The sequence below is a fragment of the Symphalangus syndactylus genome, chromosome 11, assembly GCF_028878055.3.
Source record: "Symphalangus syndactylus isolate Jambi chromosome 11, NHGRI_mSymSyn1-v2.1_pri, whole genome shotgun sequence".
Taxonomy (NCBI): Eukaryota; Metazoa; Chordata; class Mammalia; order Primates; family Hylobatidae; genus Symphalangus; species Symphalangus syndactylus.
The window spans coordinates 46,515,809-46,529,040 of record NC_072433.2 but is presented as its reverse complement, the minus strand read 5'-3'; the positions used below and the strand labels follow the sequence as shown (position 1 = coordinate 46,529,040).

Below are 13,232 nucleotides of genomic sequence, written 5' to 3'. Positions count from 1 at the left end.
AGCAGCATGATTTATAGTCCTTTGGGTATATACCCAGTAATGGGATGGCTGGGTCAAATGGTATTTCTAGTTCGAGATCCCTGAGGAATCGCCACACTGACTTCCACAATGGTTGAACTAGTTTACAGTCCCACTAACAGTGTAAAAGTGTTCCTATTTCTCCACATCCTCTCCAGCACCTGTTGTTTCCTGATTTTTTAATGATGGCCACTCTAACTGGTGTGAGATGGTATCTCACTGTGGTTTTGATTTGCATTTCTCTGATGGCCAGTGATGATGAGCATTTCTTCATGTGTTTTTTGGCTGCATAAATGTCTTCTTTTGAGAAGTGTCTCATGCCTTGGAGCATTTAATAGTGTTTTTTTTTAACCTAACTGAAGAATAGGTGATGAAATTTTTATTCTGATATCACTGGGGAAGTTACATATTTGCACTCATTTAATAGACTAAATAATTTTTACTTGTTCATAAGCTTGACATTGTGGAGTTTTTAAATCATAATTTCAGGGTGACATTTGTAGAATCACGATCAGTCTATCCTTTTACTTTTTTGATTATGCCAGAGAACTTTAACTTTTTTTATTGGTAAGGTTTTGGTTTAGTATTTATTTAGTTTTGTTTTCTGATTACAAAAATAAGGGAGCCTATTGTACAACATTTGGAAAGTCAGGAAAAGTATTTTAGAAAAGCTGTGCTCTTTGCCACTTAGTAGATATAACCACCATGAGCACTGAGCATTCTCTGCCTGCTTCTGCTGGTCCCTGAAGTTTCAGGCACACCAAAAGAAGCTGCAGCAATGAAAGCTGATACCTCTAAATCCTGAAATCCAGAATGATAGAATCTATAGTTTGTTTTAAAAACAAAACAGTAATAGCTAACATTTATTGTTTATCATGTGCCTTCTGCTTTACACGATTGTTTCCTATAATAGTATCCTATATATAAGTTTTAGATGAAAATACGTTGAGTATATATGTAATGTTACATATGCTGTAAGGAAAAAGAGGACGCAGAAAATTAGCTTACGTAATAGCAAGTTCCATTTCTGGTTCTGCTCTGCATTTCTGACATTGAAAGGGTGCATCATCCATGATCCAGCCTCATTCATTCAGACCCAGACTATTCAAGGCTCTGTTCTCTAGATAATTTTGTCACATGTGAGCAAACTTACACAAAGAGCCCTTTAAACCCAGGCTACTTCCCTCTGAGCTAGGGTGAGTATTAAGCACCTGTAACTACCAGATAACAATATAGATCCCAGTTTGGAATCAAAGAATTATGAAATAATTTATAAGGTTTATAAAAACTCCAGTTTAGAGGTTTTTATAAACCTTATAAATTATTTCTTCCAACTCTCTTACTTTAAATGTTTTTGTAAAACCATAAAAGAGAGGAGGTGAAGTGATTTGCCCATGATCACATCTTTCATTAGCTAACACAGCAAGATGTGGCCCTACTTGATGAGATTTTCTGTGCCGAATGAATAGGAAGCTTGAAAGGAGTGGCGCTTACGGCTTTGAGCCAGCATTGGTGTCAGATATTTGCCTTGAGGTTTACCCTTATCAACACTCATGACCTAAAGACTTAGTTTCTGTTAGTAGCAGATTATTAATAACAGAAGATGAACTACTAACATACATATAAAACACTCTGTTGTGTTTTCCGGCAGTGTTTAAATCAGTTCTGCCTTTTATGAAGAATTTGTATCTAATTGTAATAAACTGTGATTGAAACCATATTCCTGATGAGTCTGTCCCTTTAATATATTGAGCAATAAGAGGGGAAAAAATGAGAATAAAAATTTTCTTTATATGGTCTGTAAATTTCAAGAAACCTAATGTTTTTCAGACATTTTCAAATTTCATTAACTCAAGAGGGGAAGAAGATAATAAGTATGAGAGTGGGTGTCCTCTTTTTTTCTTTTCTGAGAAAACTAGGCTAGGCGTGGTGGCTCACACCTGGAATCCCAGCAGTTTGGGAGGTCAAGGCAGGCAAATCACTTGAGGCCCCAAGTTCGAGACCAGCCTGGCCAACATGGTGAAACCCCATCACTACTAAAAATACAGGTGTGGTGGCAGGCGCCTGTAATCCCAGCTACTTGGGAGGCTGAGGCACGAAAATCACTTGAACCCAGGAGCTAGAGGTTGCAGTGTGCCATGATGGTGCCACTGCATTTCAGCATGGGCAACAGAGTGAGACTCTTGTCTCAAAAAAGAAAACTAAAGGGTGGGTCACAGAGGATTTGAGTGGTAAAACTAAAGCTAAAAGTAAAATTTCATCCTTCTGTAGCACTCCTTAACAAAAGCAGTATCATTACTGAATGTAGCTAAAGACATATTTTCCTACCTTACGTCAAACATACATAGCTAGTAGAGCCCAGAAGCCACACAGTCTGAGTCAGCCTCACCTGCTGCATAGCCATATAGATGTCACTGGGAAAAGGTCAAGTTGTTCTGTAGGTAAAATAATTTCTGAGTGGACACAGATTAACCTTTATAATATGTTGAGAGTTCAGAATTCCTAATTAAACAATATTATGAACCAGCATGATAATTAATCAAGGGTTAGTATTGTTTCTCCTTGCATCTGTGGTTGCAAAAACCAAGGAAATGCATATTCTATTTGTATTATGTAAACACCCCTTTTATAACATATCTATGGCAAATATGTATCATTTTTTCATGTTTAATACCTAGTCTGACTTTATTGTATAAAATTTATTAGTGGAGAAAAGATGTGGCAAAGTTAAGGTTACATTTAATCTTATCACGTGATCCTAATGTTATAATGTGAAACTTCAAATTTGACAGGAGGTCTTGTGAAAAAACAAAAACAGATGCAAAAACCAAGTTTTTAGCTTATTATACACAAAACGGAAGAAACTATTACATGATTTTTGAATTGTATTATGTGATTAATACTAATGTGATTATGTGATATATTAGTAAATACTCTAGACTATGCCAACCAAGACACAGACATTTTATCTTATACAGAAAATAACCCAATAGTTCATAGATTTCTCATCTCCTATCATAGTAGGATAATGTGTTCTTTAAATGAGTTAGTTTCTTGTTGCTTGTTGAAAGCAGTGGCCACATAGTCTTGCAACAGAGTTCTATTCACCTTGTGACTGTGAGTATGGTCCAAATCTTCAGTTCTTCAGTTTCCTCTTCATTTAAAAAAAAAAAAAAGGAGGAGGCTGGGGACAATTAGAATCACTTCACAGTCTTGATATGAAGATTAAGGAAGAACATTTGTAAAAGAAAATTCCTGTGTTCACAGCTTGGCACTTACGAGAAGATCAATAAATGGTCTTTTTAGGTGTTTGATAGTCTTTTCTGGAGAATAGTTTCATTGTGTATATCAAAAGCTTTCAGATTGAACCCAGAAATTCTGTTTTATACATTTATTCCAAGGAAATTATCAGAGATGTGCCAAAGATCTATGTATAAATGTACCAGGTCCATAAAGCTGATCTTGCCAATGGTCTTTTTAGGAGGAAAAAAATTGGGGTACGAGGAGGGGAAGAACCTAAACATCCTAATAAAAAGAAGGGGTAAATACACACGCACACACACACACACACGCACAATGGAATACCATGCAATTATGGGTTGAAGTAGTAAGTGCGGGGGAATTACACAGTGGTATGTAGTATGGTTTTATCTACATAATTTTTTTTGAGACGGAGTTTTGCTCTTGTTGCCCATGCTAGAATGCAATGGCATGATCTCAGCTCACTGCAACCTCCACTTCCTGGGTTCAAGCGATTCTCCTGCGTCAGCCTCCCTAGTAGCTGGTATTACAGGCACACACCACCATGCCTGGCTAATTTTTTTGTATTTTTAGTAGAGACGGGGTTTCACCATGTTGGCGAGGCTGGTCTTGAACTCCTGACCTTAGGTGATCCACCCGCCTCAGCCTCCCAAAGAGCTGGGATTACAGGCGTGAGCCACCGCATCCGGCCTAAAAAAATTTTTTTTTTTTTTATTATTATACTTTAGGTTTTAGGGTACATCTGCACAATGTGCAGGTTTGTTACATATGTATCCATGTGCCATGTTGTTTTGCTGCACCCCTTAACTAGTCATTTAGCATTAGGTATATCTCCTAATGCTGTCCCTCCCCCCTCCCCCCACCCCACAACAGTCCCCGGAGTGTGATGTTCCCCTTCCTGTGTCCATGAGTTCTCATTGTTCAGTTCCTACTTATGAGTGAGAACATGCAGTGTTTGGTTTTTTGTCCTTGCGATAGTTTACTGAGAATGATGGTTTCCAGTTTCATCCATGTCCCTACAAAGGACACGAACTCATCATTTTTTATGGCTGCATAGTATTCCATGGTGTATATGTGCCACATTTTCTTAATCCAGTCTATCGTTGTTGGACATTTGGGTTGGTTCCAACTCTTTGCTATTGTGAATAGTGCCGCAATAAACATACGTGTGCATGTGTCTTTATAGCAGCATGATTTATAGTCCTTTGGGTATATACCCAGTAATGGGATGGCTGGGTCAAATGGTATTTCTAGTTCGAGATCCCTGAGGAATCGCCACACTGACTTCCACAATGGTTGAACTAGTTTACAGTCCCACCAACAGTGTAAAAGTGTTCCTATTTCTCTACATCCTCTCCAGCACCTGTTGTTTCCTGACTTTTTAATGATGGCCATTCTAACTGGTGTGAGATGGTATCTCACTGTGGTTTTGATTTGCATTTCTCTGATGGCCAGTGATGATGAGCATTTTTTCATATGTTTTTTGGCTGCATAAATGTCTTCTTTTGAGAAGTGTCTGTTCATGTCCTTCACCCACTTTTTGATGGGGTTGTTTGTTTTTTTCTTGTAAATTTGTTTGAGTTCATTGTAGATTCTGGATATTAGCCCTTTGTCAGATGAGTAGGTTGCAAAAATTTTCTCCCGTTCTGTAGGTTGTCTGTTCACTCTAATGGTAGTTTCTTTTGCTGTGCAGAAGCTCTTTAGTTTAATGAGATCACATTTGTCAATTTTGGTTTTTGCTGCCATTGCTTTTGGTGTTTTAGACACGAAGTCCTTGCCCACGCCTATGTCCTGAATGGTATTGCCTAGGTTTTCTTGTAGGATTTTAATGGTTTTAGGTCTAACATTTAAGTCTTTAATCCATCTTGAATTAATTTTTGTATAAGGTGTAAGGAAGGGATCCAGTTTCAGCTTTCTACATATGGCTAGCCAGTTTTCCCAGCACCATTTATTAAATAGAGAATCCTTTCCCCATTTCAATCCTCCCTAACACATTTTATGAGGCCAGCATCATCCTGATACCAAAGCCTGGCAGAGACATAACCAAAAAAAGAGAATTTCAGACCAATATCCTTGATGAACATTGATGCAAAAATCCTCAATAAAATACCGGCAAACGGAATCCAGCAGCACATCAAAAAGCTTATACACCATGATCAAGTGGGCTTCATTCCTGGGATGCAAGGCTGGTTCAACATATGCAAATCAATAAATGTAATCCAGCATATAAACAGAACCAAAGACAAAAACCACATGATTATCTCAATAGTTGCAGAAAAGGCTTTTGACAAAATTCAACAACCCTTCATGCTAAAAACTCTCAATAAATTAGGTATTGATGGGACGTATCTTAAAATAATAAGAGCTATCTATGACAAGCCCACAGCCAATATCATACTGAATGGGCAAAAACTGGAAGCATTCCCTCTGAAAACTGGCACAAGACAGGGATGCCCTCTCTCACCACTCCTATTCAACATACTGCTGGAAGTTCTGGCCAGGGCAATCAGGCAGGAGAAGGAAATAAAGGGTATTCAATTAGGAAAAGAGGAAGTCAAATTGTCCCTGTTTGCAGATGACATGATTGTATAGCTAGAAAACCCCATCATCTCAGCCCAAAATCTCCTTAAGCTGATTAGCAACTTCAGCAAAGTCTCAGGATACAAAATCAATGTACAAAAATCACAAGCATTCTTGTACCCCAATCACAGACAGAGAGCCAAATCATGAGTAAACTCCCATTCACAATTGCTTCAAAGAGAATAAAATACCTAGAAATCCAACTTAAAAGGGATGTGAAGGACCTCTTCAAGGAGAACTACAAACCACTGCTCAATGAAATAAAAGAGGATACAAACAAATGGAAGAACATTCCATGCTCATGGGTAGGAAGAATCAATATCGTGAAAATGGGCATACTGCCCAAGGTAATGTATAGATTCAATGCCATCCCCATCAAGCTACCAATGACTTTCTTCACAGAATTGGAAAAAACTACTTTAAAGTTCATATGGAACCAAAAAAGAGCCCGCATCACCAAGTCAATCCTAAGCCAAAAGAACAAAGCTGGAGGCATCACACTACCTGACTTCAAACTATACTACAAGGCTACAGTAACCAAAACAGCATGGTACTGGTACCACAACAGAGACATAGATCAGTGGAACAGAACAGAGCCCTCAGAAATAATGCCACATATCTACAACTATCTGATCTTTGACAAACCTGACAAAAACAAGAAAAAAAAATTTTTTAAAGGAAGTATGTATGTGTATTAGTCTGCTCAGGCTTCCATAACAAAATACCACAGGCTGAGTGTCTTAACAGAAATTTATTTCTCACAGTTTTAGAAGCTAGGAAGTTAAAGATCAAAGTGCTGGGAAGGTAGATTCACTCCGAGCAGCCTCGCCTCCTCGTTTCTAGGTGGCTGCCATCTCAGTGTGCTCTCACATGTTCTCTTCATGTGCGTGTAGAGAGAAACAGCAAGCTCACTTATTAGGAGACACTGATCCTCTCCCTGTGACCTCATTTAACCTTAATTGCTTCCTTAGAGGCCCTGTCTCCAACAACAGCCACATTGGGGGTTAGGGCTTCAACATATGAATTTGAGGGAGGGAGTACTCATTCAGTCCGTAACATAAAGAGGGGTAAACACACACACACGATGGAATACCATGCAATTATGCATAATTATGCATAACATAAGAGACAGGACAAAACCAAACTTTGTTCTGTCTACTCTCACACAGTCACTACAACGCAGAATATTTTATCTCTGGTCACCAAAATATGTAGGGATTCTGCCTTCCCCCTCCATACACCAACCAATCAATCAATTCTGACACTATCTACCTAGAGATAGTCTGTCAGATCCCACAGGTTGAGGGCTCAGCCCCACAAGATTGCCCCACATTGCAGATGCCAATCACAAGTCCCAGGTCAGGACCTGTACTTCTGACTAACTGGCCATGAATCAGGGTTCCCATGACCCCCTCCTCAGGTTTGATTTGCTAGAGCAGCTCACAGAACTCAAGGAAACACTTTACTTATGTTTACCTGCTTATTATAAAAGGTATTACAAGGGATATAGGCAAACATCCAGATGGAAGAGATGCACGGGGCTGGGTATGCATAAGGCCCTGTTTTTGAACATGATGTAAATGAAATCATACAGGATGTGCCCTTGGCGCCTGGCTTCTTTTGCTCAATACTATGTCTGAGATTCATCCAACACATTTATTTATTTAGAGATGGAGTCTCCCTTTATCGCCCAGGCTGGAGTCCAGTGGTGCAATCTCGACTCACTGCAACTTCCGCCTCCCAGGTTCAAACGATTCTCCTGCCCCAGCCTCCCGAGTAGCTAGGATTACAGGCACCTGCCACCACTCCCAGCTAATTTTTGTATTTTTAGTACAAACAGAGTTTCACCATGTTGGCCAAGCTGGTCTCGAATTCCTAATCCACCCACCTTGGCCTCCCATAGTGCTGGATTACAGGAGTGAGCCACTATGCCCAGCCCAACACATACTTTTAAATGGAACTTTATGAAACATATTTGCATGCATCTTGGTTTTTTTACCTTAACAAAGTATAAGCCCCCTTTCAAGTCAGCACTTACAGGCCTCCCTCATTCTTCTGATACCTCCATATCATTCCATAATGTTATATATGTTCCACAATTTATTTCGCTTTTTATCTCTTAGTGGATATTTATCTGGTTTCCAGTATTTCATAGACATGAGTTGAAGAGACTGTTTTTAATGTTAATCAATAATAACAAATTATCTTCCGTGAAAGTTGTAGGGATTTATATTTTCACCAGCATATGACACTATCTAGTTTACCACATACTCATCTGAGAGTTCTTAATTTTTATTTCACTAATAAATTTGTTTTTAAAATAAGTAATGCAGATGGTCTATTAAAAATTACAAGAGTATATGATAAAAGTAGGTCTCCCTTTTACTCATCTCCCAGTGATACAATTCTCTTCCCAGAGACAACCTCTTTGTATCTAAGATATTTTATGCATATACATATATATATGTATAATCTAGAATACATTCAGTAGTTAAAGAAGCAATTTAAACTTCTTTTACTACTGAATAGTATCATATAGTATGGTTACAACATAATTTAATGAGTTCCTTATTCACGTATATCATGTGGTTTTCAATCTCTTATTATGAACAGTGCTGTAATGAATATCTTGTAGGATAAATTATTAAAAATGGAATTGTTAAAGAATACATATATATTTTTAAATAAACATTTTATTGAAATATAACATATAGAAAAGTATACATAAGTGCACAGGTCTATAAATTTTAACACAGTAAACGTACCCATGCAATTACACCCAGATCAAGAAACAAATACTACCAACATCCAAAATGTGCCCTCCAGCCCCCTTATTAGTTACTAACCCAGTTTACCTAAAGTAATTGCTATTGTAATTTCCAATATCACAGATTAATTCTCCCTTGTTTTGAACTTTATATTGTATTTTTTAACGATGTCCCTTCACAGAAATTGTATAATTTTCTACTTCCATCTACAGTATATATATGAAAATGCTCTTTTCCTAACACCTTCACCAACCCAAGGGGTTATTAAACTTTTTGATCTTTGCCAGTTAGGTGAAAAATATGTCCTATTTTTATTTCATATTGTTCTTATAATGAATGAAGTTCAGCATTTTTTCATATATTTAAGAGGCATTTCTATCTTTATTTCTATCTATAGTCCTTGTCCTTTCTTATTTTCTAATTGATTTATAAATGTACTGTAGTATGTATTAAAGAGCCCTTTGTGATAATGTATTTATTATTTTCCTTACAAACACTTTTATCATGCTTTTCTTTTTCACCTACCTCTTGGGAATAAAATTGGTTTTTTCCTAACTAGTGCAGTTGAGTGTCTTTCTCGGTGTTTTTTGATTATTTGCATTTTCTCTTCCAGATACTGCTTATTGAAATCCTTTGTTTTCTACTGGATTATTTTCTAACTGATATCTAGAAGTTATTTTTATATTAGCAATAGTATCTCTTTATACGGTTACATTACAAAAAGTTCACCCCCTTGGTCACTAGTCTTTTAAAATTTTATGGTATCTTTCTTATTTTGTAACAGCTTTATTGAGATGTAATTCACATACCATATCATGACCCATTTGAAGTATACAATTTAATGGCTTTAGCATATTCTCAGAGTTGTGCAACCATCACTGCAATCATTTGAGAATGTAGTCATCACCACAGAAGGAAACCCTGTACCTATTGTCTATCACGCTTTTTTTTTTTTTTTTTTTTTTTTGAGACAGAGTCTTGCTCTGTCACCCAGGCTGGAGTGCAGTGGCGCAATCTCAGCTCACTGCAAGCTCCGCCTCCCAGGTTCGCGCCATTCTCCTGCCTTATCCTCCCAAGTAGCTGGGACTACAGGCACCTGCCACCACGCCCGGCTAATTTTTTGTATTTTTAGTAGAGACGGGGTTTCACTGTGTTAGCCAGGATGGTCTTGATCTCCTGACCTCGTGATCCACCCGCCTTGGCCTCCCAAAGTGCTGGGATTACAGGCATGAGTCACCGCGCCCAGCCTTGTCTGTCACTCTTAGTCCCCCATCATCCTTCAGCTCCAGGCAACCACTCATCTACTTTATGTATCCATCGATTTGCCTATTCTGGACATTTCATATAAATGGGGTCATATAATATGTGGTCATGTGTGACTGGTTTCTTACACTTAGCATAATGTTTTCAAGATTCATCCATGTTGTAATATGCATCAGTACTTTATTCCTTTTAATTGCCAAATAATATTCTGTTGCATGTATATTCCAGATTTTGTTTATCCTGTCATCATTTGATGGACATTTGGATGGTTTCCACCTTTTGGCTATTATGAATAATACTGCTATGAACACTGATGTACACGTTTCTGTTTGGATATATGTTTTTTTTTGTTTTTCTTGGAATATAGCTGGAAATGAATTACTGGGTCAAAGGAGAACTTTACGTTCAGCCTTTTAAGGAATTGCCAGATTGTTTTCCAAAGCAGCTGCACCATTCCACATTTCCATCAGAAATGTATGAGGGTTCCAATTTCTTCACATCTTCAACAATATTTGTTATTCTTGGACTGTTTTATTATAACCATCTTAGTGTGTATAAAATGTTAACTCATTGTGGGTTTGTTTTTTTTTACCATCTTAACCATTTTTTAAATTGTGGTAAAAACATGTCACATAAAATTTGCCATCTTAACTATTTTTAAGGTATAGTTCAGTGGAGTTATGTGTATTTGCATTGTTGTGAAACACATCTCCAGAACTTTTTCTTCTTGCAAAACTGAAACTCTATACCCATTAAACAGCTCCCTTTTTTCCCTTTCCCCTACTCCCCACTAAGCACCATTCTACTTTGTCTCTGTGAATTTCACTACTTTAGATAACTCATTAAATGAAATTATACAATAAATGACTGCTTATTTATCCTAACATAATGTCTTCAGGGTTCATCTATATTGTAATATGTGACAAGATTTCCTTCCTTTTTAAGGCTGAATAATATTCCATTGTATGTATTTACCATATTTTATTCATTGATCTGTCAGTGGACATTTGGCTTGCTTCCACTTTTTGGCTGTTGTGACTAACGCTGCCGTGAACATGGGCATGCATCTCATAATGATTCTGCTGTATATTTTTCTGATGGTTAATGATGTTGCGCATCTTTTCATGAGCTTAGTGGCCATCTGTATATCTTCTTTGGAGAAATACCTATTCAGATCCTTTTCCTATTTGTCAACTGGGTTGTCTTTTTATTGTTCAAGTTTAAGAGTTCTTTTATTATTATGTCTTTGTCAAATATACATTTTACATAGGGAGGTGAACTAACTTTATTTTTTTCCAAGTAACCAATTATCCAGCACCATTTATTGAATAATCCATCTTTTTTTTTTTTTTTTTTTTTTTGAGACAGGATCTCCCTCTGTCACCAAAGCTGGAGTGCAGTGGCGTGATCTCAGATCACTGCAGCCTCTGCTTCCCAGCTGAAGTGATCCTTCTCCCTCAGCCTCCTGAGTAGCTGAGAGCACAGACGTGTGTCACCGCATCTGGCTAATTTTTTTTTTTTTTTTTTCCGGTAGAGACAGGGTTTCTCCATGTTGTCCAGGCTGGTCTCAAACTCCTGAACTCAAGCGATCCACCCACTTCAGCTCCCCAAAGTGCTGGGATTACAGGCGTGAGCCACTGTGCCTAGCCTGAATAAGCCATCTTTTTTCCTCCTTTAACAAGTATTTATTGAGCAAATATGTTGGGTGAGACCCTGTGAAAATAAGGATAGAATGATGCAGAGGTAACATCTGCGTGCAAAGACATATGTGTGTGTCAATAACTGCGGGTCAGCAAGATAATGGTTTAAATGAAGGCTTATGCAAATCATTTTGGAACAGTTGGAAAAGAAGTACCATTATCTACCTAAACTTTAGGGAAGAAGATAAAAGGAGAGTGAGAAGTTAGGGTTTTCATAATAAAAGAGTGAGAACCAGGCACTGTGCTGGGGTAGGAAATGTAAACATTGAAAACTGCTTGTGAGTGTAAAATATTTATTTCACTGTTTCCTCAAGTTGTATTTAATGTAAATATTCTATAGTAAATGAACAGGTATTCTCTTTTGTGATGAAATATATCATGCTTATTTCCTGGTGCCTTTTACCTTACATACTCTGTATCTTAGTCCATTTAGGCTGCTATTAATATAAAAAAAAATACCTGGCCAGACCCAGTGGCTCACACCGGTAATCCCAGCACTTTGGGAGGCCGAGGCAGGCGGATCACAAGGTCAAGAGATTGAGACCATCCTGGCCAGCATGGCGAAACCCCGTCTCTACTAAAAATACAAAAATTAGCTGGGCATGGTGGCATGCGCCTGTAGTCCCAGGAGGGACTGAGGCAGGAGAATCGCTTGAACCCAGGAGGCGGAGGTTGCAGTGAGCCAAGGTCGTGCCACTGCACTGCAGCCTGGCAACAGAGCAAGAGACTGTCTCAAAAAAAAAAAAAAAAAAAACCTTAGAGTAATTTATAAACAACAGAAATTTATTGCTCGCAGTTCTTGAGGCTGGGAAGTCCAAGGTCAAGGCACTGGCAAATTCAGTGTCTGGTAAGGTCTCACCTCTACTTCAAAAATGGCACCTTGTTGCCACGTCCTCACATGGCAGAAGGGGTCAAAAGAAACTACTGGAGCCTCTTTTGTCAAGGCATTAATCCCATTCATGAGGATGGAGCCATCGTGACTTACTGTCTTCACAAAGGCCCCACCTCTTAACACTGTCACATTGGTTATTACTTTCTAAGATATGAATTTGGGGGGATAGCAACATTCAAATCATTACACCCTGCCTAAGTCAAACATTTCTATTAGAATGATTGTCATTCCATAGTCATGTAATATAAACAAACAAAAGAAACCATTTTCTTCTGGATATATTTTAATCTACGGACAAATATTCATAATTAAGAAAATAATTTGTGCCTACTGAGAACTATCAGCTCTCTTTCTTTATCTTATAACATATAGCATTTTTAAATAATAGCATATAATGTCTGCTTTCTTATCAAAGGTATCATTTCACCAAAAGTGGTAGAAATATGGTTTTATTTCAGAACTCATATTATTTAGATAAAGATTGTTTAGATATTTTAACCTTTTTGCTGGTTATAGAATAAATGTATCATTAAGTTATTTTGTATATTTGTTGTAGACTCATCAATTATTTTATAGTTATGCTCTCTATATTAGTTATCAAGGGTACCCAAAATCTTTGACCCAGAATTACATAAATGAAAAAAGTCTAGTTTGAGATATAAAGTACTGAATGTTCTATTTGTTTTTCTTAGTATACATTTTAGTTGGTTCTCATTTGGCACCCCTCTGTCAGAATCTAAGTCATCCTTG

The 13,232-nt window shown here is 37.6% G+C and overlaps 1 protein-coding gene across 2 annotated transcripts in view; it reads left to right on the top strand.

The window, feature by feature from the left end:
• ITFG1 (integrin alpha FG-GAP repeat containing 1) overlaps positions 1-13,232 on the top strand; it is a 305,320-nt gene that overhangs the window by 217,625 nt on the left and 74,463 nt on the right. The window lies entirely within an intron of this gene.